Below are 23,900 nucleotides of genomic sequence, written 5' to 3'. Positions count from 1 at the left end.
CCGTGCAGATTCTTGGAGGTAATTATGAGGCTTTTAAAGTTCCAGAGATGTCTTTAGCTCTGAGCAATGTTCTGAGGAGTAAAGTCATCATCAGCCCATTTTGGCCCTATGTGGACATCTTCTTTCCCACTCTTTCCTCTTGGGAGGAAGGACTCCAGTTTCACAGCTTGCCAGGGCCTTGGGCTTGTAGTATGGGAAGAATATGGAGCCAGGTGGAACTCTTGACCACAAGGATTTCATGTCCTGATGACTTGAGTCTTTAGGCCCAGAGACTGTTCAGAATCTAAGCAGCTACAAAATTGGGACTTGAGGGGGACTCAACAAAACTTGGCTTTAAACATTAGAATTAACAACAAGAGAATGGTTAAATGGGTTCAGGTATAAAAGACTCTGCAGTAGTTAAAAAGAAATAGGGATATAGACATAAAAAGATCTTTGAGATGTACTGTTAATTGAAGAAAACAAGTAGTAGAATAAATTTAAAAATACAATCATGTTTATGCAAAAGAACAACAACAACAAAAAACCTAACTTTCCCCCCAACATGTACACACATGAAACCATACCCAGGAGGTGAGGAAGATGCCACACTCAACGAATAACAGTGGCTGCCTCTGGGCAGTGTGTGTGAGGGTCAACCAGACTTTGTACTTTGTTTTGTTCACATTTTAAAAGATAATGTAATTACGTCTTTCTGCTGTAATCAGAAATAAAACACAGAACAACTGGCTTGAAAATCTGGGATCCAAATCTTTCTGCTTATCTGAGACCCAGGTGGTCACTGGCTCAGTCCTGATGCAGAGCAATGGCACTGACATTGAAATTGCACTCAAAGAAACCGAGCTGCAGCTCACCATGGACATGCTGTAGGATTCCAACAAACCAGGAAGTGCTCTGAGCTTCACAGGGTTGTTGTGAGTATTAAATGAGATAATACATGAATGTGATTGGCAAAAGTTAAAGTGGGAGACAAATGTAAGATAGAAATACTATACTGTGTCATTACATTCTTGTCCTAGCTCCCAAAATGAAAGTGGGATAAGAATGCAAGCACCACAACCCGATGAAGTAGATACTATTATGATCCTCTCCATTCCATAGTTGAGGAGTTAACTTTTAGTTAATTTTCTATTGGTCATTCGGCTGTTCAGCTGCAGTCATAACTTGAACCCAGGCTCCCTTCTGTTCTCAACTGCCACGGCATGTTGAAGCACTTGGACACATTTACAGCCATGTATATATATTTACTGTTTGCTTCTTGTAGCAGTTTCGATAAAGTTGAGATTTAAACCTCCAAGAACAAATATATGAAACTGATTCTAAACACCGTTGAGTATTTATGATGTATTTGTGCTAGGCACTGTAGGAATAACAAGTGGCCAACATTTTCTGATCATCTGCTGTGTGCAAGACTCTCTTCCAAGCGCTTTACATGTATTAGTGCACACAATTTTATGCAAGAGGTATACACAACTTTATACAAGAGGTACTACTATGCTCATTTTACAATTGAGAAAAACGCTGCACAGAGAGTTTAAATATCTTACTCAAAGCAAAGACGTTGGAGACATGGTCCCTACCCTGAGTCCAATATGAGTGAAATAAATAAAACAATGGCGCAGTGCTGCAATGCGGCTATTTACAAAGTTCCAAAGGCCCTTAGAGAGGACCATCCCTGCAGGGGAAAGCGAAAAACTTTGTGTGAGATCCTGAAAGGCAGAGGTTCGAGCAGTGGGGCCACATGTGCAAGGCCCTGGGCTGAATGAGAACCTGATCTCACGTTCTGGGTCAGAACCGAGCTCCATCGGGACCGCAGCGCAAGCCAAAGAAATGCAGTGGCTGCTGTCCTAGGCTGGCCCTTCCGCATAACCCGGGGGCATCCGGCAAGGGGCTCCGTGTGGGCCCCCAGCTCCGGCCACACAGAGCCCCGCTCCCCTTGGGCCGCGGGATTGGTAAGCAGCAAACTGAGCTGAAGCGGCCAGGAACCCCCTTAGAGGGCAGAGTGAGGACTGGTGGGAGAGAAAAGCCTAAAGGGACTATAGCAATTGGCTGCTGCCTTTTCCACCGTGGAAGGGTCGGGCTGACACTCCCAGCGTTGGGGCTTATTCAGGTAAAGATGATGTCTAGAGCCCCCTCTCGCTACAGAGACCTCCCGTCCTGCGCATGTCACTACCTCCCCAGAAACCAGATGGCCCTTAAGACACTTAGCCAATCATCATCCACGGCCATTACCGTGGAGAGCCCAGCGCTGTCAGTGAGTTTCTGATTGGCTGTTGCTGGATGGGGGGGGGGGGGGCGGGCCCGGAGAGGAGCCCCGCAGCCTTGTGAAGGAGCCCTGCTTCCCATCGTTCTCTCCAACTCAGGACGGATGGTGCCCTCAAGTGGTCTGTAGGGGTAATGCCTCGCGCTGTTGCCCCGCGGAAGGCGGCTTGGCTTGCCAGGCTCCTGGAGAGGAAAGCCTTTTAACCTAAATGAAGTAGAAAGAGAAAGACCTAAACTTGAATAGCAATCAGTCGTGCGGAATATTTATTTCTCAGAGAGCTCTCAGCCAGAATGCCTGTCGTCGGTTCCAGCTCTACACTAACTCAGTTTCCTTTTTTTCTTGGGCCTCATCTGTCAGATGGGGACAATGATAACACCTATCTCCAAGGGTTGCCATGAGGTTTCAATGAAATTAATATGTTTAAGGTTCATACAGTGCCAGGCACACAGTAGGTGCACGATAAGCAATAACTGGTGGGGATCAGTACACTGGTTAAGAATGAGCATTCTGGATCAGGTGTCATGACTCACGCCTATAATCTCAGCATTTTGTGAGGCTGAGACAGGAGGATAACTTGAGTCCAAGAGTTTAAGACCAGCCTGGGCAACATAGTGTGACTTTCTCTCTGCGAAAAATAAAACAAAATTAGCTAGATGTGTGATGTGTGGAGGCTGAGGTGGGAGGATCACTTGAGACTGGGAGGTCAAGGTTGCAGTGAGATGAGATTGTACCACTGCACTACAGCCTAGGAGATAGAGTGAGACCTTGACAAAGGAAAAAAAAAAAAAAAAGCGTTCTGCTATTTGAAAGAATGGCTGTTGAGTCCCAGCCCTGCTTAGCACTAGCATGGTGGGATTACATAGCCTCCCTGTTTCAGTTTCCTCATCTGGAAATGAGACTAACAATAACACCTACTTCATGGAATTGTGGTTTAATTGTGATAATACTGATAAAATACCCAATACAAAGCAATCAATAAATGTTGGCTCCTATTATTCATATCATTTAACTATCATGATTATTATTTCCCTTCTTCCTCCCCCAGGCAAGAGGCCATTCATCCTGAGTTGGCCCTTCTGAAAGAGGAAGAGTGGCTTGCTTTGTCTGGAGTTAGTCTGTAAACCTATGACATTCACATGTATGAAGATAGGACTTGGAAAATCTGTATATCACACTCTTGTCCACAATGTGCATTATTCTTTTAGGCACTGTTTTCTCAAGCCCCACTGGTACCCAACAAAAGCATAACATTGTAATTATTAACTTTTTGGTGCAGAATTAGTTTATTAGTTTATTAGAGTATCTTTTAAGTCGACTCTAGTGTTGAACAGTATTCTGAGGGCAGTGTACATAGAAGGACATGTACTGATGAAGATAAGGGTTTCAGGGGTTTGAAATCAAAGGACGTAAGTCAGCATATACTCTAGGGTGAGCCTGGGTTGGGACCAATGATGGTGAGGTGTGTGGTGGTGTTTGGGTGATTGGCTGGAAGCAGGGAAGTCTGGAGTCTGAGTCATGGGAAGATTACTGGACTAAGACTTGGAGATTTGAATTCTGGCTATAACTAAATCACTCTCTGGCTGTATGATCTTGGACAGTCACTTATATTTTCTGAGAACTGATTTCTTTGAAGTAAAATGAAAATAGAATATGATTCTTTTGTGTAGTGCATTATAAGCACTCTATAACTGCTAGTTATTATTCATAGTGTTATGAATAATTCCTCCTCAAAAGTATGTTGCAAGAATCATGGAAAAATGTAATCTGTTAAATTTTTATATTTCAAGAGTGATGAGTGCCTAAGATCACCAAATTAACAGTTTGGGAGCTTGGCAAGAGTTAGTCTACCTTTCCTTGCTTTTCCATTTTGTAGTTCTTATCTCCTCTTCTGTCCTTAGTTAAAAGTCTATCCTTCAAGTCACACAAGTGACCCAGTTCAATAAGGACCTTCATAGTTCTTTGGATGCCTTCCTACTCTACCATACATTTGACCACCTTCCATCATTTGCCCCACATACTTCCTTCCCTTCTGGCCTATAAGAGAGGACTCTAGCTAGAGCTTAGGGCCTGCATACAGTGGTCTCATGTATATTGGCAGCCCCAGGATTCCTGGGTTCTTCTTCGGGTGAATGACCTTGTAATCGAAGCCCAAAGTTTAAGGGTGGTACTGCTAAGCACATATTGTGGAGGTAGGTGGGTAGGACAGCTGACACCCTCTCCAATTAATCCTCCAGCAACAATTTTTGGTGTGGTTACTATAGCCTGGTGACTTTGGAGGCCACATTCTTCCATTCTGAAGATACATGTAGAGTTATTTCTCAGTTAAAAATGAAGAGAGGCATACTTTTTAGTGGGAAAATATGGGGCTTTTGTGTTGGACAGATTTAAATTTGAATCTGGTCCTTTACTATGTAATCTCAGAACTAGTTGCTTATTTCCACAGTTTGCTTATCTATAAAATGAGGACAATTGGAATACCACTCAGCAGTAAAAAGGAGTGAACTTTTGATAAATGCAATAACATAGATGAATCTTAAAATAATCATGTTGGGTATAAGATGCAAGACAAAAGAATTACACACAGAGATTATATAAAATTCTAGAAAATGCAGACTAATCTGTAGTGTCAGAAAGCAGGTCAATGGTTGCCTGGGGATGAGCAAGTGGAGGGGCAGGAGGAAGGATTACAAAGGGAGACGGGAAAACTTTTGGAGCTGAGAGATATGTTCATTACCTTGATTGCAATATGGCTTCCCAGGTATATACATATATCTAAACTTATTAAATTGCACATTTTAAATATGCGCAGTTTATGATATGTCAGTCTTTCAATAAACCTGTTAAAATGGGGTAATAAAATCTATTCATAAACAGTTGGTGATATTTTAATGAAGAAAACATGTTAAAGTGCCAGAAATACAGCAGGCGATCAGTAATGGGCACTGTCTTCTTCCCCATTTTCATACCTTAAAAAAGAACACTAGGGAATTAACTTTGGCATCATAGTTATATGAAAAAGCCTATAAATGGCACTAATACCTTAAGCAATATAGAATACACATTTTCCTGTCTTTCTTGGTCTCATAGGTACAGTATTATAAAGTTTAAATGATGCAATCACATAAGGAACTTTGAAGAGTTCTGGGCATATAGTAAGCACTCATTAAATATTTTTTTGTTGCATTTACTACTATTGTTATGATGGGTTTGATGGAAGGCATGGAGTGAATAATCAGTAAATATTGGTTACCCATAATTGTACTTATTTTCATTATTAAAGTGGATAAGGAGGAAAGATTTGTGAAAAGATCAAGGAAGTTGACTTTCAAAAGAGTTTGCTTTTCTTGAGATTTGATAGGGCTTGGATTTTTATGTTTGGTTGGTGCTAAATTGTGACAGAAAACATCTGGAAGAAAGTTGGTCAATGTCTTCTACAGGAATATAGCAACTCATTATGATTGTTAATATAGATGGTATTAAAGGTAGCAGGTGCATTTATAATGATCAGTGAATTTAAATGGGATTAAATGGTTTCCAGCCGTAAACAAAGTGCTACCAACATTTGGTAGACATTATCTTATTGTCAGACATAAGAATCTCCTGAGGCACTCCTTAAAATGCAGATTTGTGGGACCTACCCTCAAAGTTTCTGATTCAGTGGTTCTTGGATGGATCAGGAATCTGCAGTGTAATGCACACACTCAGTTGATTTTAATGCAGGTTATCTGTAGATCATACTTGGAGAAGCACTGGTCTAAGACATTTGGGACCTTGGACAGCTCCTTGTGACCTTGGACCTAGGTTTCAGGACCCGAGACAGAGCCCAGAATTTCCAACTCCATACCTTGTGGGAAATTTACTTTAATTCTCAAGGAAGCATGCTCATTTTCCTAGAAACAACACCACCACCACCAGCATTCCTTAAATCCGTACTTTTGGAAACTGAAAGTTCTGATTTCTGATGGCCAATAAGGAGAAGGCACACATGGTGCACCCATAGGAGAAAATAGTCTAAACCCAGAGTGCTTAGCTTGGAAACTCTGACGTTGTGAGGGTGCATGTAGTTTTCAGAGGATCTGAGACCCTCCTGAAATTGTATGTAAATTTGTGAGGAAGCTTATGCACGTATATTTTCATGGATGGGGAAATTTTTCTCCACTTCAGAGTGGAAATATTCTGGATACACCAATGTACATGCTTTTAGGTACAACTTATGTACTTTGATGGACCTCTTAAGATATGTGTGGGTGACTAGAAAATTTTATTTAAATTCTTCCTTGTTACTCAAGCAACTAAAAAGTATATGTATCCCTTCAAATATGAACATATCAATGAAAACAAGCAAACGATCTCTGAAGGTGTCCAACTCTGACATTTCAAGCTATAATTTGAAAAACTCTCAAGTATTGTGATTGAAGTCTATTAAAGTTGGTACAGAATTGGATATATCTCACCTTGGCTAATCTAGAAACTTTATATTACTGAAGGAACTGTCTTATTATAAGTCACAGCTAATGTGAGAAATGAGGTTATTTGGATGACTAAGGAATTTTTTTCATATATTATTTGATCATTAAATGTTCTTATTTTTGACAGCCTTACCAAAAGACAAGGAAGTGATAATGGGGTATTGAATTAGGTAACATTTGCAGCAGGTCAAACTATTTCTATAGACAAGGTGATAGCCATTCACAATATTTCACTTAGAATATGTTCTCAAAGGCAACCCATTTAATAGCAAGCAAACCATCACATTCATCATCTGTGACCTGTCTGGTTGTAAACCAAAGCTTAATATTCTAATATGTGTAATATATATGTAAAGATAAATTTATTCTCTCAAAGGCATAGCTGATTTGAACTTCTGTCTTGAAAGTGTTGTTCTTTGACTATGAAGAAAATTCTCCTGAGTCAGTGCCCCAAAGACATGAACTATTCCAGTGATAGGAGGAAGCAGGGCTGTTAACGTGCTCATTAACTCCACAAGAGACTACAGCTATACATTGGGAGGCAGATTGTCTCCACAACCCTGACATTTTTCTTCCTATGAGGAATAGTGAGATAGAAATTACTGGCTCAAGGCTCCAAGCAACTCAGATAGCTTTGTAAAATTATCTGTACTAATTTCAAAGCAAAGATAACCCAGAGAGTTTGTTTTCCTGGCTTCTACGACACCAGCTTCTCATGTTTCATTCCCCACTTCTAATCTCCTTGGATGCTCCCTTTCAGTCTCTTTACTGGACCCATCTTCCTTGCTTGACCTCCTAGGCACCTTTCTGGCTCTTATGTATGCCATCTCCCTGGTGGATTTCATTTAGTCCCATAATTTCAATACCATCTATATGCAGATGACTCACAAGTGTAAATCTCCATTGACCTTCCCTTGAGCCTGCAGGCTCATAAATCAAACTGTCTACTTGATGTCAGACTGCCTACCTGACTTGAATGTCAAACAGGCATCTGAAATGTAAAGAGCCCTACACAGAACTCTTTATCATCTGCTTTTTCCTCTCCCTAAACTGTCTCTGGTCTCTTACTTGGAAAATGGCACCATCTTCCAAGTTTCTTAAGATAAAAACCTGGGAGTCACTCTGTTCTTTTCCTTGCATTTAACATCCAGTTAATCTGTTTTGTCTTTAAAATATATCCCCAATATGTTAGCTTATTTCCATTTCTACAACTATCGCCTTCAGTTTGAATAATCAACTTCTCTCCTCTGGACTATTTTAATGGTCTTTTAATTATTCTCTCAGCTTCCGTTTCTGTCCCATTCCAATTCTTTCTCCAAAGAGCAGCCAAAATAAAGGGTAAATGACATCATATCACCCTTCTTAACACTCACCAATGGCTTCTCATTGCATTTTGTACAAGATTTGGACTTCTTTTTTCTTTTGTCTGTGGCCTTTAGAACCCTACATGATATGGTTGGGTCCATATCCCTGACTCTTCTCACACTCTCTCTTGCTGCTCTGCACCAGCCACATTGGCCTTCTTTCAGTTACTGAAACAAGGCTGTTTCCTCTGTTCCTCTTAAAATGCTTTGAATGACCATGGATTACCAATAGGATGCTGCTGACATTTGGGGACCTCTTAGCCGACCCTCTCTTTAGACGCCATCATATAAATACTTTCTATACTGAGCTCAAGTCCTTTTCTGAAGCAAAACGGTATACCAGTGATGCACATGGATTGCTAATGCAGACTCCCCTTAAGGGAGTCTCTTCTAATGATTAGAATGGAAACAAAATGAGGTTTTGTTATCCAGAAATTAAAATAACTTAAGAAGACAGGACTCAAATATACACATGCTTTGTTCTATAACACATTTTCTTCACCTTATTTTAACTTTTGTAGTATTAAAGTAGTTTGGGCCTGACAGTCATCTTACACATATTTAAATGACTTAATAAAATGACATGTTATATGGTTTAAGAGAGGTAAATGCTTTACAAATTTGGAGAGAGAAAGAAAACAAAGGGGATCTACTTCTTTTCCTAGGCACCTAATTTTGTGGCTGTTAGAATTTTGTTCCTAAGTCACAACCAGACTCTCATATATGTCTCCAACACTCTTTTCCAAGGTTGTCTCCTGAAGTTCTCTGCATGGACCCGACCAGCCCACTATTTCCAATCTTTTTATTACCTGGGTCATGCCATCCTCACAGCCTGGAGATTGTCCACTTTAAGGCTCAGCCTAAATTCTACCTCATTTTTGATTCCTTCCCATCAGAATGAAATGTTTCTTCCTCCCCTAGCATGTTTCTTTTACCTCTGCTTAGCATGTGTTTCATTCTGTCTTGTGTTCCAGTGGGTTGAAGACATGGTTCTCTCTTCCCAGCCTGCAAGTCTCTGGAGAGCAGGGATGACTTTCTGTCCATCTCAGCATCTCTCACTATGCCTACCCTATGCTTTGCATCCAATGACGAATGTTTTCGTTCAACAAACAATTACGTGTCTATCATACTCCAGGCACTGGTCTAAGCCCTTTAATATAACTATATAGAGAAAGCTCTCTGCCTGTGACTAAAGTTTACATTACATTATTATTTTCAATTAAAAAGATTTGCATTTTACTTCAATATTGCAAGACAGGTGGCTTCTCTTCTATTTTTTATATTTTAGATGCCGGACTTAAACAGATGGCTATATTTTTGATTATATGTCATCCCCAGATTTATTCATTTTTCTGCCCTGTTCTCACTGTTCAGAAATGGAGCCAATTTCTTTATACACATGAATACACAGAGACACTTCTAGTTCGGTGGGAGGGGACATGGGTGGGTGTCTAAATCTGTATTCACCCTCTGTCATTTTAGTTGAATTACTTTATCAGAGTCTGTTTAAAAACTTTTGTTAATTGAATAAATCTGTATTGAGCATCTTCTCTGCACAAAGCACTGTGACCAGTTCTCCTGTCATTTGTTTTTCACTCATAGGAGGCACTATTTCCCCTAAACAGACACTTCCAGTCTGGCTTTTAGAGCTGGTAGTGACTGGAGAGGTAAGACTCCTGGTCATAAATGGTTTGTGTTGGGGTGAAACTAGAATTCAGGATGCTTGACTTTCAGTCCAGCACTCTTTTTACCTTATCAGTGGTTTCTTTTATTATTTTATTGTGTACTTCTCATTGTGCCTGGTAGTTTGAAATGCAGTGATAGTTGCAAACTGCAACTGTCTGTGATTATAATCACTACTATTACAGGTCAGCCTGAATTGAATAATAATATCTAAATGTCATTTTACAGTAAAAATCAAGTAATACTCTTCTTCTTTGTTGTCTTCCTCTTCTATTTTTAAGATGGGATTTTACTCTGTCACCCAGACTGGAGTGAAGTGACCTGATCATAGCTCACTGTAGCCTCAAACTCCTGAGCTCAACTCCTGCCTTGGCCTCCCAAAGTGCTGGAATTACTGGCAGGAGCCACTGTGCCCAGCCTATACTCTTCTTACTATCAGCATTCACTCTTGAAACAAACCAGCATAAAACCAGCATAAAATAAACCAGCATAAAATCACCACTGAAGTGATTATTAATTTTTTGTCAAATTCAGCCTTATATTGACTGTATTAACTTATTAATTATAACATTAATAGTTGCTAAAAAGGACAAGCCCTGAAAATCTCAGTGGTTTAACTCACAGGAGCTATTGCTCACACAGTGACAGTTTAGTGCAAGTGTTCAGTGAGAGACCTTCCATGTGGTCATTCACAGATCTAGGCTCCATTCTGTTTTGTGGTTCTGCCATTTTTTAGGGCTTCAGAATCTTTTTATTTCACTGGTAGTTGGAAAACAGAGAAGGTAGAAAATGTGTAGGAAATTTCCATAGATCAGGTCTGGCACTGGAGTTGTTCCTGGTTCACAATCCATTGTCAGAAGTCTGTCCCATGGCTCTACCTAGAGGCAAGAGGAGCCATGCAGGGAACATGGCGTCTGGGTGAGGCACCCATTCTCTAGCAACAATTATGGACTGGAGCATGAATACTCAGCCTCTGCCACTATTTGGGTGAAATGGTAAAGCCAGTAAGGTCTGTCTTCTCATGCCTCCAGCTTCTTGTTTCTCTTCCCTTTGTCTCCATTTATGATCCTCCCCTCACTTCCTCCCTGGCCCTATTGGTACCCAGTCCTCTGCTCTTCATCAAAAACTGCTCTCAGAAAGGAAGCAATGGTTGCACCGAAGTCTAGTGACAGATGAGGCTCAACCCAAGGCTCTCTTCATTTTAACAGAAGAAATCCTCTGAGAAGATATGAATTTCTGATGAGAGAATTCAAAGGCATGTGGAGTATTTTTGGGGAACAGGAAGCATGCAGTCCCTAAAATTAAACCACATGTTGGGTCTGGCTGTATCTTTCTACACAGCCCAAAACAACAGGACTCTTAAGTTAGGAGCAGATTTTTTACTGTCTGATATAATTTGGAAACTTTTCATAAAGAGAGGTTGTTATGGGCTGAATTGTGCTCTCCGGCTCTTATGTTGGAGCCTGAACTGCCAGTACCTCAGCACATGAGTGCATTTGGAAATAGAGCCTCTGGATGGATGACTAAGTTAAAATAAGGCCCATAGAGTGGCCCCAATCAAATATGACTGGTGTCTTTCTAAAAAGAGGAAATCTGGATGTACAGGGGAATATCAGTGGCACTTGTGCACAGAGACCATGTGAAGAGGCAGCAAGAAGGTGACCATTTGCAAGCCAAGGAGAGAGGCCTCAGAGGAAACCAAGCCTGCTGATACCTTGACCTTGGACTTCCAGCTTCCAGAACTGTGAGAAAATAAATTTTTGTTGTGTAAGCCATCCAATCTGTGGTATTCTGTTGTGGCACCCCTAGTGAACTAATACACAGGTTTTCCCATTTTGTATTTAGATCAATGCTTTAAAGTATGAAAGGGGGTTATAAGAAGGGATGGGAGAATGGAGTCTTGACTGTAAAATAATCAGAGATTAGTGAAGGAGCTTACCAATATCGAGTAAGTGGGCACTAACATCTCCTTGAGAAGCCAAGGATGTAATATGTTAGATGTCCTCTCAAATGGTGAATATACATTGTCAACTTTGAGTTGGCCTCTCCAAAAGGTGGTCAAATAAATTTGTGCTTGTTTCCATTTATGTTTTGTGGACTGATTTTTCTTAATTTACATTTGAGAAATGGAAAATTTTTGTAAAATACTTTAACAATTGAAAATAAAAATTCTGATTAAATATTAGTTAAAATATTCTTGCCCTAAATGATACCCAACACTTAGCTATCGATACAGAACTGGATGATTAAGTTTTCAGTTTTCATTTGGTGGCATTGTGGTCAGCACAGTCAATTTGGAGCATTGGACTACCTATTTTTAAAATTTTTTTTGCAAAAAATTGCTTCTGAAAGTCAGCAGTTTGGTGGCATTGTGGTCAGCACAGCCAATGTGGAGTCTTGGACTAGCTATCTTTTTTTTTTCTTCCAAAAAATTGCTTCTGAAACTCAGTAATTGCCAACATGCTTTTTTACTACCCAAAGCTAAGTTCAGGACTCCAAAGTGCCTTAGGGCACATCAATACCTGGTGGGTAAAATGTTTTTCCTTTCTTGCAGACACATCAGTGGCTCTGGGCCTTTTCCAGGAAACAGGGTTGGAGAATCAAACCCAATCACAAATCCCTTGTGGGTGGACAGGAGAAAGCAGCAGGCTTCTGGCATTCAGAGATAAGAAACAGAAGCAACATGGTCCTGTCAAGTTGTTTCTACCATGCTGTGTTAGAATTCCTTTCTATTTATCTTAAGAAGCAGTCATGAGCTTCTTAGTTTGAGATTTTCAGAAAGCAAATTGTCTTTGTGGCCAAAAAAAAAAAAAAAAATTAGCCATCTGGCTAACTCAAAGACATCAATATTGAGAAAGGAGCCTGCACAGTGAGAGGGGGCAGTGTGGTACAGGAGAATGAGTCCTGAACCAGGACTTGGGAAACAGATGCCTATGTGTCCTGGCTAACTCCCTGAACCTTACGTTTTCCTCATCTAAGTGTGTCTTGGCTGGGCTGAGTGGGACTCTTGGTGAATAGAATGAGGAGACATTGCTATCTCTGTGTACCTATTTGTAACCATTAATTTACAAAGGGCCTAGGGAAAAAAGACTTCTTTGCTGTCCACAGTGGTGCCAGAGGTTAAAATATCTGTAGCCATGTCTGATGAACTGATGCGTGTGTGTGTGTGTGTGTGTGTGTGTGTGTGTGTCTGTGTCTGAAGTCCTATTTGAGGGAGGGTGATGGAGGTCGCTGAGAGAGAACTTCAAAGAAGAGAAAAAGGACTTGGGCAAAGGGAACTTGATTTTAGAATGAGACAAGTGTTGGGATACAATGTGGCAGCAGAATCTTGAACTCATCTAGATCCAGCCATCCTAGGAGAAAAGAGTTTTGTTTGTGAATCTAAAGTGCCATACCAACAAACACATGCTGAGGACCCTTCTTCCCGTGGCTGGAAATGAGACAGAAAGAACATTATCCTTCTGATTCTGAAAGGAGGTGTTGATCTTATTATGCAGGGCCAAATCACAACTCCATGGCACCATTGTGGGATGGGGACCATGGCATTGGCTATGATTACAGATTTAAGCCATGAGTACATGTATGCATCCTGGGGATTACAAAGAAAGAACTTGGAGAAGAAGGGTAATATAAAAGACAAGACTTCTTTCTTGTCAGCAGAAAACAGAAGGCCTTGAGATTATGTAGATTGAAACATTCAGCTTCCATGAGGGAGGATATGGCTGGGGCATAATCTTTGAACTCAATTCTAGCTCTAATCTCCAATATTTCTCAACCTGAGAAAGGATTGAACAAAACATTCACAAATGTAGTAATAGTGATATATATAGTTTGTTGAGTTTGTTACCATGAATCTTCAAGATCGGTGGCAGTAAACCCAAATTAAGGTAAAGAATCTGAAAAGAAGCAAATTTGCCAAGAATACACGGTGAGCAAGTTGTCTGCAAATACATCTGATTTTAGAGTTTGTACACATTCCATTACACCTCAACATAATGGCAGAAGACATTTTAGAATGGCTTTTTGACCATTTCTGATAGGATGCCCAGAGAAGATGCTGCTGTCATCAGAGAGCTGCCATGTCAGGGCCCTGAGGTTAGAACTGCAGTGATAACGAGGACCAGGACAAGAGACTGCAGCACCTTTACATCCGTGGAGGCTCTGTGGTTGGCTGCCCCATGGCTGGGACATGTAGAAAGTGCCCCTGCGGAGTCATCAAGACTGAGCCCAAAGTGAAATAGTGAGATGGAAGATATTAACAACAACCACAACCACAAAATAGGCTATTTATGCAGCATTGTTACTGGATATTGTCATGCTCAGGACTGAGCTAAAGGCTTTATAAACATATATTTTAATCCTCTCACCTCCATGAGTTCACTGCTAGGATCCTTATGTTGCAACTGAGGCTCAGGGAGACTATGCAAGTTATTTGATGACAAAGCGCATGAGCGGCGGGCAGAGCCAGGATTTGAGCCCAGGTGAATGGGACTCAAACCAGTGCATGTAGAACCACTAGCCCACATTACCTCTCTAGATTGACACTCTGTTTAGTGCCCTCTTCACCCCATTCTGAATCTACCTCCATCTCCCCTCTTCCTCTGCATGGGGGCCCTTTATTTCTCCCTCCTGAGGTCACTGGGGTCCAGTGCTCCCCCCCGCTCTTCTCCCCAGTTATTACCCGAGGAATGGCCCTGCTTCAATCATGTATGCTGTAAGGCTGCAGAGGAAAAAGTTGAGTTATTTCTCATATTGTTTAAAAATGTTGCTGCTGTAATCACTCTTTATATTTACTTGTATCAAAATCCATACCAGGAAAAAATGGGTGATTTTTCGTTAACCCCAAGAGGATCTGAATTGGTTTTTTGCTGGTTAATTTAATTATAACAAACTCAGTGAAGTCACTGTGTTAAACAGTAAAACAGTTAACCGTGGGTTAAACATTACAAAATCCAATTTCCTATAACAAATAAACAATGATTGGGGATTGCAATTTCCTACAACGGATAAGTAGGTGAATTTTATAGTCTCAAGGTTAAAGGCTGTATAATATTTAACCATTATAGTTAGAGAAAAATCCTACAAGAGACCTCTATGTACAAACTACTGAATTTTATGATGACAAGATACAGAAAAAATGTAAATCTGACAAAAAAAAAAAGCATTCTACCCTCTTACCTATCTAATGTTTGTATTCTTAGTGGGTTTAAGTTAACTGACTGGTAAATATTTTCCAGTTCTTTTCTTATCTGTATAACAAGGTGTAATTATTAGCTTAGTGCAGAGTATTCTCAGAACCTCATGTCAACAGGTCAGTTTCTTAATCTCTCAAGACTGCTCTGTGAAAAACTTGTGACTTCTGGTTATTAACTGTAATTTTAATTAAAAGTTAATTAAAAAATTTAGGGTTTATATTTTTAATTTCCATAGCATGAATTTAAAAGTCATTTGCATTTGACTTGCCTCTAGTTGACAAATAATATCTTTGACCCTGACAAAGGAATTTTAAGAATTGCTCAAGGAACTCCTTGTTCCACTGTATTTTTTTCTGCAGTAGAACAAGGGGTGATTTTACAGTTTCTGAAATCGTGACATTCAGAGATCCTTTCTGAAGCTGGTCTAGCAGGTTAATGCAATATGGGCATTGTTTTCTCGAAGCTGAGGTTACAGCATACAGCATTCTCCTATACGTGAACAAAGAACGCTGGTTCATATAAGGGAGGGTGCCACACAGGGGTCACCATAAGGTTGCATAAGCCAGAAAATGAGCCAGAGGGGACTGCTGAGTCCCCGGAGAGCTGCCATACAGGCTTGGATTTCTTAATTTTTTATATATTCTTGTATAGTCTGTTAAAACTACATCTATTGAGTATTCAAAGCACTGTGCCAGCATTATAGCTATTAAGGTAAACAAGATAGACTAGTATTCTCAAGTGACTTACAGCTTCATGGGGAAAACAAATAGATAAATAAGTAATTGTGAAAGGATGTGATAAGTTTCACAACAGGGAAAGATTAGGGTGTTGGGAGAACAGAGCAGGGGGGACCCAGCCTCATCAAGTGGAGGTTGGGAAGTGACCTTTTCTGAGGTCTGAAGGAAGAGTAGGGGAAGCCAGTGGAGGGAGGAGTTGAGGAATGAGGTTCCAGATGGTGAGTTCTTCTTGTGCGAAGTCCTAGGAGCAAGAGATAATGCGATGCATTGGGAATTGAAAGAAATTTACTGTGGGAGAAGAGGAGGTAGTTGCAGGATGTGAGAAGCAAGTGGGAGAGTAGGCTGGAAAGATAGGTAGGGCTCCACTAGACAGGCCGTGGTGAGGTGAGAGTTTAGCTAAAAGGCACTGAGGAACCACTGAAAGGTTTAAAGACGGAATGTGATGTAGTGAGTCATATTTTAGGACTTTAGTTATTTTTAGGAAAATAACTCATTGTGATTAAAAGAATAGATTGGAAGGGGACACAATTAGGGGCACTGAGACCAGTTAGGAAGCTACTGCAGATTTTCAGTTGACAGATTTTGGGGGTCTGGACTAAGGCAGTGTCCTTGGAAATGCAAATAGATTGAAGGGCATTGAGAAGGTAAATAGACTTGGTGAAAAATTTAATGTGGATATGAGGAAGAAGAAGAATCTAGTGTGGCTGGTGTACGAAAATGCCACAGATTGAGCTATTCAGGAATAGATTTGAGATGGGGAGGATGATGTTCAGTTTTGGAGTTGTTGAATTTTGGTCCATTTTGGGCTTGTTGAATTTAGCAGGATGTGAGTTACTTGGGTCTGGAGCTTGAGAGACTGGCATGAGCTGGTAATATAGATGGTAAATGAAACCTGGGAGAAGGTATAAAGGGAAAAGAGAAGGGAGACTAGGACAGAATACTGAAACATCAGCATTTGAGTGACAGGGAGAAGAGAAACGTCCTATGGCTAGAGAGTAGGAGGAAAACCAGGGAAGCCTACGCCAAGGAAGAGTGTTTCATAAAGGAAGAGGTTAATGTATCAAATGCTGAGCACAGGTTAAGTAAGGTAAGGACTGAAGAGTGTCTGTTGGAGCTAGTACAAGGTAGACCTTGGAATCTGGTAAAGTTTAAGAGCAATTGTGGGCCAGAAACCAAACTGCACTGGAGTGGAAAGAAGAGGAAATGAAGGCAGAGCGTTTAATCACTCTCCTTCAAAAGGAGAGGGGCTATATTCTGAAGAGGACACGAAGCTAAGGAAACATGTTTTTTTCTCCTGATGGGAAAGAGGCAGTAGAGTGAGTAAGTTTGAAGATGCAAGAAACAGATGGCATAATCAATAAAATGAGGTGATGGGGAGTGGGATCCAAAAACTGAGGGGAGGAATTAGGCTTAAGTAGGAGGAGCTTTAATTTGTTGAGTGCAAAGGGGGCAAATATGAGCACAAATGTAGGCATCTTGCAGATGTGGAGGCAGGAATTTGCCACAGCAACCCACACTGGCTAAGAGATTGCAACCACTCCCATTATTCTAGCCCTCTGTCATTTTCTTTTAGCTGGGACAGCTTACGACCAATTAAGATAACATTTTAAAAAGAGCTTTGAAAATGGTAGATGATTAGAAATGTAGTGGAGTGAAATGATTATGTGAAGTGATGTGAAACGGTGGAAAAACTGGCTACGAAATTTACTTGTTGTGTGATTTTGGGAGGGTGCCTTCGCCTCAGTCAGATTCCTCAGTTTTCATTTATAAAGTAGCCTCTTCCTACCAGCTCTATAGAGTTATTGTTACCTTCCAGTGCAGTGGCTTTCAGTGTGGGTTGTACGAGTATTGTCCATAAAGGGTGATGTGGGATGGGTAGGGCAAGTTTTAGAAGTGGTAACAATGAGGAAAGGGTGGCATTTGGTGAGCAGAGGGAGATTCAGGAATTCTGGACATCTCACAGTCCACTTGACAATCTCACACATATTTTTCCCATCTCCACACCACATGAGTCCCCCTCCCCCAAATAGTGTTACTTTAAACAATTAAGCTTTTCATTTTCAGTTAATTGTATATTCACATGAAATAATACTGAGCGGTCCATGCACTTTTTACTCTGTTTCCTCCAATAGTAACATCTTGCAAAACTAGAGTATAATATCACAACCAAGATACTGACATTGACACAGTCAAGATACAGTACATTTCCATCACTACAAGGATCCTTTGTGCTGCCTTTTTTTTTAGTCACACCCACTTCCCTTCCTCCTCTCCTCCCTCCCTCAACACTTGGCAACCATTGATCTGTTCTCCATTACTATAATTTTGTCCTTTCAAGAATGTTATATAAAAGGTTAATGTGAGATTGGCTTTTTTTTTTTTTAAAACTCAGTCCATTTTTTTTTGAAATTCATCGAAGTTGTTATATTGTATCAATATTATTGCTGAGTAGTATTCCATGGTATGAATATTTCACAGTTGTTTCTCCATTCACCCATTGTAGGACATCTAGGTTGTTTTCAGTTCAGGGTTTTAACAAATAAAGCTGCTATAAACAGTCATATATGGATTCTTGTGTGAACATAGCTCTTCATTTCTCTGGGATAAATGCCTGGTAGTGCAGTTGCTGGGTCACATGGTAGTTGTATGTTTAGTTTTTAGAGATACTGTTTTCCAGAGTGGCTTGTACTCGTTTTACATTCTCACCAACAATGTATGAGTGATCCAGTTTCTTCATAACTTTGGAGGTTTTTTCATAACCTTGGAGGTTTTTTCATAACCTTGATCTAGTTCCTTCTTAACATTGCCAGCATTTGGTGTTGTCACTATTTTTTTTTTTTTTTTTTCTGAGATAGAGTCTCACTCTGTCACCCAGGCTGGAGTATAGTCACATGATCTTTGCTCACTGCACCTCCACTTCCTGTATTCAAGTGATTCTCATGCCTCAGCCTCCTGAGTAGCTGGGACTACAGGCATGCACCACCACATCCAACTAATTTTTGCATCTTTAGTAGAGATGCGGTTTCATTATGTTGCCCAGGCTGGTCTCGAATGCCTGATCTCAAGTGATCCACCTGCCTTGGCTTCCCAAAGTGCTGGGATTACAGGTGTGAGCCACTGCACCCAGATAGGTGTTGTCACTATTTTTTATTTTAGGCATTCTGATATGTATATAGAGATATTTCATTGTGGTGGTAATTTTTCATTTCCTTAATGGCTACTGATGTGAAAATATTTTTATTTGCTTATTTGTCATCTGTATATCCTTTTTGATGAAATGTCTATGTAATTTTCTCATTTGCTTATCTGATTACTTTTTAACTGTCACATTTTGAGAACTCTTTTCATATTCTAGATAATAGTCATTTGTTTGAATACATGGTTTGCAAATATTTTCTCCCATTATGTAGCTTGTCTTTTCATCCCCTCAGCAACAGTCTTTCACAGAGCAAACTTTTAAATTTTGATGAAGTCCAATTTATCATTTTTTCCTTTTATGGATCATGCTTTTGGTGACAAGTCTAAACATTCTTTGCCTATCCCTGGATCCTGAAGATTTTCTCCCAAGTTTTTTTTTTTCCTAAAAGTTTTATAGTTTTATGGTTTATATTTAAGGGTCTTTGTTCGATTTTGAGTCAGTATAAGATGTGAGACTTAGGTCAAGGATCTTTTTTTGGCCTATAGATGTCCAATTCTTCCAGAACCATTTGCTGAAAAGGCAGTCTTTTCTTTATTGAATTGCTTTTGTTCCTTTGTCAAAAATGAATTGGGTATATTTGTGTGGTTCTATTTTTGCAGTCTTTATTCTGTCCCATTGATCTATGTGTGTCTCCTTCCACCAGTACCACAGAGTCTTGATTATGGTAGCAATATTATAAGTCTTGAAAAGAAGTAGACACATTGCTATTACTTTATTTTTATTTTAGCTGTTCTAGTTCTTTTGTCTTTCCATGTATTCATTTTAGAATAATCTTGTCCATATCTATAAAATAGTCTTGCTGGATTTTTGATAGTAGTTATGTCAAATCTGTATATCAGTTTGGGGAGAATTAACATCTTTACTATGTTGGATCTTTGAATCCATGAACATGATATGTTTCCTCATTTATTTAAATAATTGATTTCTTTAATTGGCATTGAATAGTTTTTGACATAAAAGTTATAGTACATGTTTTAAATCTAAGTTTTCCATTTTTTGAGTGATTTTAAGTTATATTGCATTTTAAATTATTGGTATTCATTGCTACTATATGGAAATATAGTTGCTTTTTGTATGTTTGTCTTACATCCTACAACCTTTCTGAACTCACATTAATTCTAGGAGTTGTTTTTTTGCAGATTCTTTGGGGTTTTCTGTAAAGACAGTTATGTCTACTGCAAGTAGGAACAGTCAGTCTTATTTTTTTCTTTCTGATATCTATTTCTTTTATTTTCATATGCTGCCATATTGCGTTGGCTAGAGCTTTCAGCACTATGTTGAATAAGAGTGTGAAGGTGGATATTTTTTGCCTCATTCCTCATCTTAGAGAGAAGACATTCAGTCTTTTACTAAAGTATAATATTACTGTAGGTGTTTTATTCCTTGTCAAGTTGAGGATGTTCTCTCTTATTCCTATTTTTTTGAGTTTTTTTTAAAAAATCATAAATGGGTATTGAATTCTCTCCAGTATTTTTCTGTACTGATTGATATGATCCTGTGATTTTTCTTCTTTAGCCAGTTAATATAGTGGATTACAGTCTTTGATTTTAAAACAACGAACCAACCTTGCATCCCTAGAATAAGCCCCACTTCATCATGGTGTGTACTTTTATTATATTCTACTTGCTAACATTAAGAATTATTGCTTTTATATTCATGAGTGTTATTGGCCTTTAGTTATCTTTTTTGTACAGTCTTTGTCTGGTTTTGTGTTTTGAGTAATAGTGTCTTCATGAAATGAGTTGGAAACTGTTCTTTTTTCTTCTGTTTTCTAGAAGAGAATGTGTAAATTGGTTTCATTTCTTTTTAAAATAAATGTTTGGGAGAATTCTCCAGTGAAGCCATCAGGGCCTGGAGATTTCATTTCTGCTCTTTATTATTTCCTTCTTTCTGCTTGCTTTGGGGTTGTTTTGCTGTTTTTTTTTTTTTTTTTTTTTTTCTAGATTATTGAAGTGAAAGCTTATAGTATTCATCTGTTACTTTTCCTTTCTAATGTATGCATTTAGTGCTGTGCATTTCTGTCTCAGTACTGCCTTGAATGCATTCCACAAATTTTGATATGCTGCATTTTTATTTCATTCAGTTGAATGTATTAAAAATTTCCCTTGAAGAATTCCTCTTTGCCCTGTGATTATTTAAAAGAATGTTATTTAGTTTCCAAGTGCATGGAGATTTTCCTGCTATCTTTCTGTTATTGATTTCCAGTTTGATTCCGTTTTGGTTGGAGAACACAGTCTACGTGATTTTAACTCTTTTAAATTCTTTTAAATTTGTTCTATGACCCAGGATAACCTGGTAATCCTGGCATATATTCCATGGGCACTTGAAAATAATGCATATTTTGCTATTGTTGGCTAGAGTGTTCTATAAACACTGACTAGATTCTGTTGGTTGATAGATAGGAGTTTTTATATCCTTGCTGATTTTCTGTCTAGTTGTTCTGTCAGTTGTTGACAGAGGGGTGTTGAAATCTCTAGCTATAATTGTGGATTTGTCTATTTCTCCTTTCAGTTCTATCAATTTTTGCTTTGCATATTTTGCAACTTTATTGTTTGGTACGGACACATTTAAGATTACTACATTTTATTGGTGGATTGATTCTTTTATCACTGTATGATGTTCCTCTGGTTTCTGGTAATTTTATTTGTTCTGAAATTTACTTTATCTGATATCAATATGGCCACTTCTACTTTCTTTTGATTGTGTGATCTATATTTTTCCATTCTTCTATTTTTATTTTATTCTTTTTCACTGTTCAAGGTTTATTGGGGGTTTTAGTTGGTATGACACTTGGATAGTTGGTTGCACTGTTTATATGTAGGTCTTTTTACATTATATGGTAATGTACACTACTGATATACATAGTTCACAAAATAAGATCCTTTGTAACAATTATGTACAAGACATGCAATATTGGATTTATACACTGGATCCCAGGATGTGACTGATTGGGAAAAAATGTTGGACTAGGCATTGTTCAGTGAGGGAGCCAGGAAGTTACATAACACACGGTAAACCTCCATCTGGCTCAAGGGGCAACTGCAACGTGTGCAGCATTGGCAGTGGTGCCTCAGAGGTAGTAGAACTATTTCAGACTAACCAGTTTAGGACTACGCAGGATTAGTACCATCCAGCATTAGGATATAGCTGTAGGATTTTACAAACCATTTCTATTTCTAACTTTAGGAATTGATGTTTTTCCCAGTCCATCTTAATATTACTGTTGTAATCACAGACCAGAAAAAGGGATAACATGCACAACCTCCAACTAAAATCCTGTTGTAGCCTAAACAGTGAAATGGATGATATCAGAAGACTTTAAAATTGCAGCTCTGGCTGGGAGCGGTGGCTCACGCCTGTAATCCCAGCACTTTGGAAGGCTGAGGTGGGTGAATCATCTGAGGTCAGGAGTTCAAGACCAGCCTGGTCAACATGGTGAAACCCCTTCTCTACTAAAAATACAAAAAATTAGCTGGGCATGGTGGTGGGTACCTGTAATCCCAGCTATTCGGGAGGCTGAGGCAGGAGAATTGCTTGAACCTGGGAGGTGGAGGTTGCAGTGAGCCAAGATTGCGCCATTGCACTCCAGCCTGGTCAACAAGAGTGAAACTCCATCTCAAAAAAATAATAATAAAAAAATTTAAAAAATACTGCAACTCTTTTTGGATCCCCCAAAGTGTATCTGTACTCTTTTTCAAATGGACCTCTTCCTTAGGAGTCAGAGTCACCTTCACAAGGTCTGAGATTGCATTCTGTGCCAAGATGCAAGCAACACTAAGGAACACATCATCCTTTATTCCATAGAAACCCTTAATCATGGTGGAAATTGAGTGTACCCACCTGAGATTCTTTATTATACTCTCTGCCAAATCTGCCACAGAGAGTCCAATGGCCCAGGATGTGTAGCCTTTCAGTTTGATCACCTTGTAAGGACTCTCAACCACCTGCTTGTGAACCTCTTTCCACTGTTCCTTATCTGTATCAGTCCCTAAATGTGAGTGCAGAGTCTTCAGGGAGACACCAGCAACATTCACTCCATTCCATAAAGGCACACTAGGATCTCCATGTTCCCCAAGGACCCGCCCATGACAGCTTAATGGGTGAACTCCCAGCTTTCCCCCATCAGGTAACGGAATTGGGCTGAATCCAGATTGCAACCACTTCCAATAACACGTTTTTTGGGAAAGCCACTTATCTTCCAAGTCACATAGGTCAAGATATCCGCTGGATTTGAAACAATAAGCAACTTGCAGTTCGGGCTGTATTTTACAACATTAGGAATGATGAATTTAAAGATGTTCATGTTATGCTGGTCCAAATTAAGATGGCTTTCTCCCTCTTGCTGACGTGCCCCAGACGTGATACTGACCAGCTTGGAGTTTGCAATTACATTATGGTCTTTGCCAGAGATAATCTTTGGTGTTCTAAGGAAAAGGCTGCCATGTTGGAGATCCGTCATCTCTCCCTTCAATTTGTCTTCCATGACATCAACAAGAGCAAGTTCATCTGCCAAGTCCTTCATCAAGATACTGATGGCACAGACCATGCCAACAGCACTAACCCCAACAAATGTAATCTTAATGGGGGGGGGGGTCTGTTGTTGTTTTAGAAGATTATGAATCAGCTGATCCTTGAGAGTTGCAACACTGGACTTGGAACCAAAAGGAATTGGGAATGCATGTCAGGCAAGCACTGGGGGCACGCAGCAATGAGATCCGGACTTGGTGGCAACAGCTCCAGCACCTCCATCCTTTTATTCTTAACCATTTATTTTAAACCATATTATTTGCATTTAATATGATTATTGATACATTAAAGTTTAAGTCTGCCATTATATATTTTGCTGTATTTTCTCTCTAACTTTTATTTCTCAATTTTCTTTTCCCTTTTTCCTGTTCAAAATGCAGGCTGCTTGAACATTTTGTAAAATTTCACTTTGATTTTCCAATAGTGTTTTGAGTCGATTAGTCTATAATGTTTTGAGTCTTAG

At 39.5% G+C, this 23,900-nt stretch overlaps 1 pseudogene across 1 annotated transcript; it reads right to left on the bottom strand.

The window, feature by feature from the left end:
• Positions 1-786: 786 nt before the first annotated feature.
• On the bottom strand, positions 787-23,573 carry LOC105538370 (annotated as a pseudogene). Its single transcript, XR_001005889.1, has 4 exons — positions 22,562-23,573; positions 2,233-2,467; positions 1,781-1,969; positions 787-864 (listed from the first exon to the last, which is right to left on the bottom strand). The product of XR_001005889.1 is annotated as an L-lactate dehydrogenase A chain-like (transcript).
• Positions 23,574-23,900: the final 327 nt, after the last annotated feature.

Source organism: Mandrillus leucophaeus, unplaced genomic scaffold (assembly GCF_000951045.1).
Source record: "Mandrillus leucophaeus isolate KB7577 unplaced genomic scaffold, Mleu.le_1.0 Scaffold190, whole genome shotgun sequence".
Lineage (NCBI taxonomy): Eukaryota > Metazoa > Chordata > Mammalia > Primates > Cercopithecidae > Mandrillus > Mandrillus leucophaeus.
Note: the sequence above shows the minus strand (reverse complement) of the source record. Positions and strands in the feature narration are given on the sequence as shown.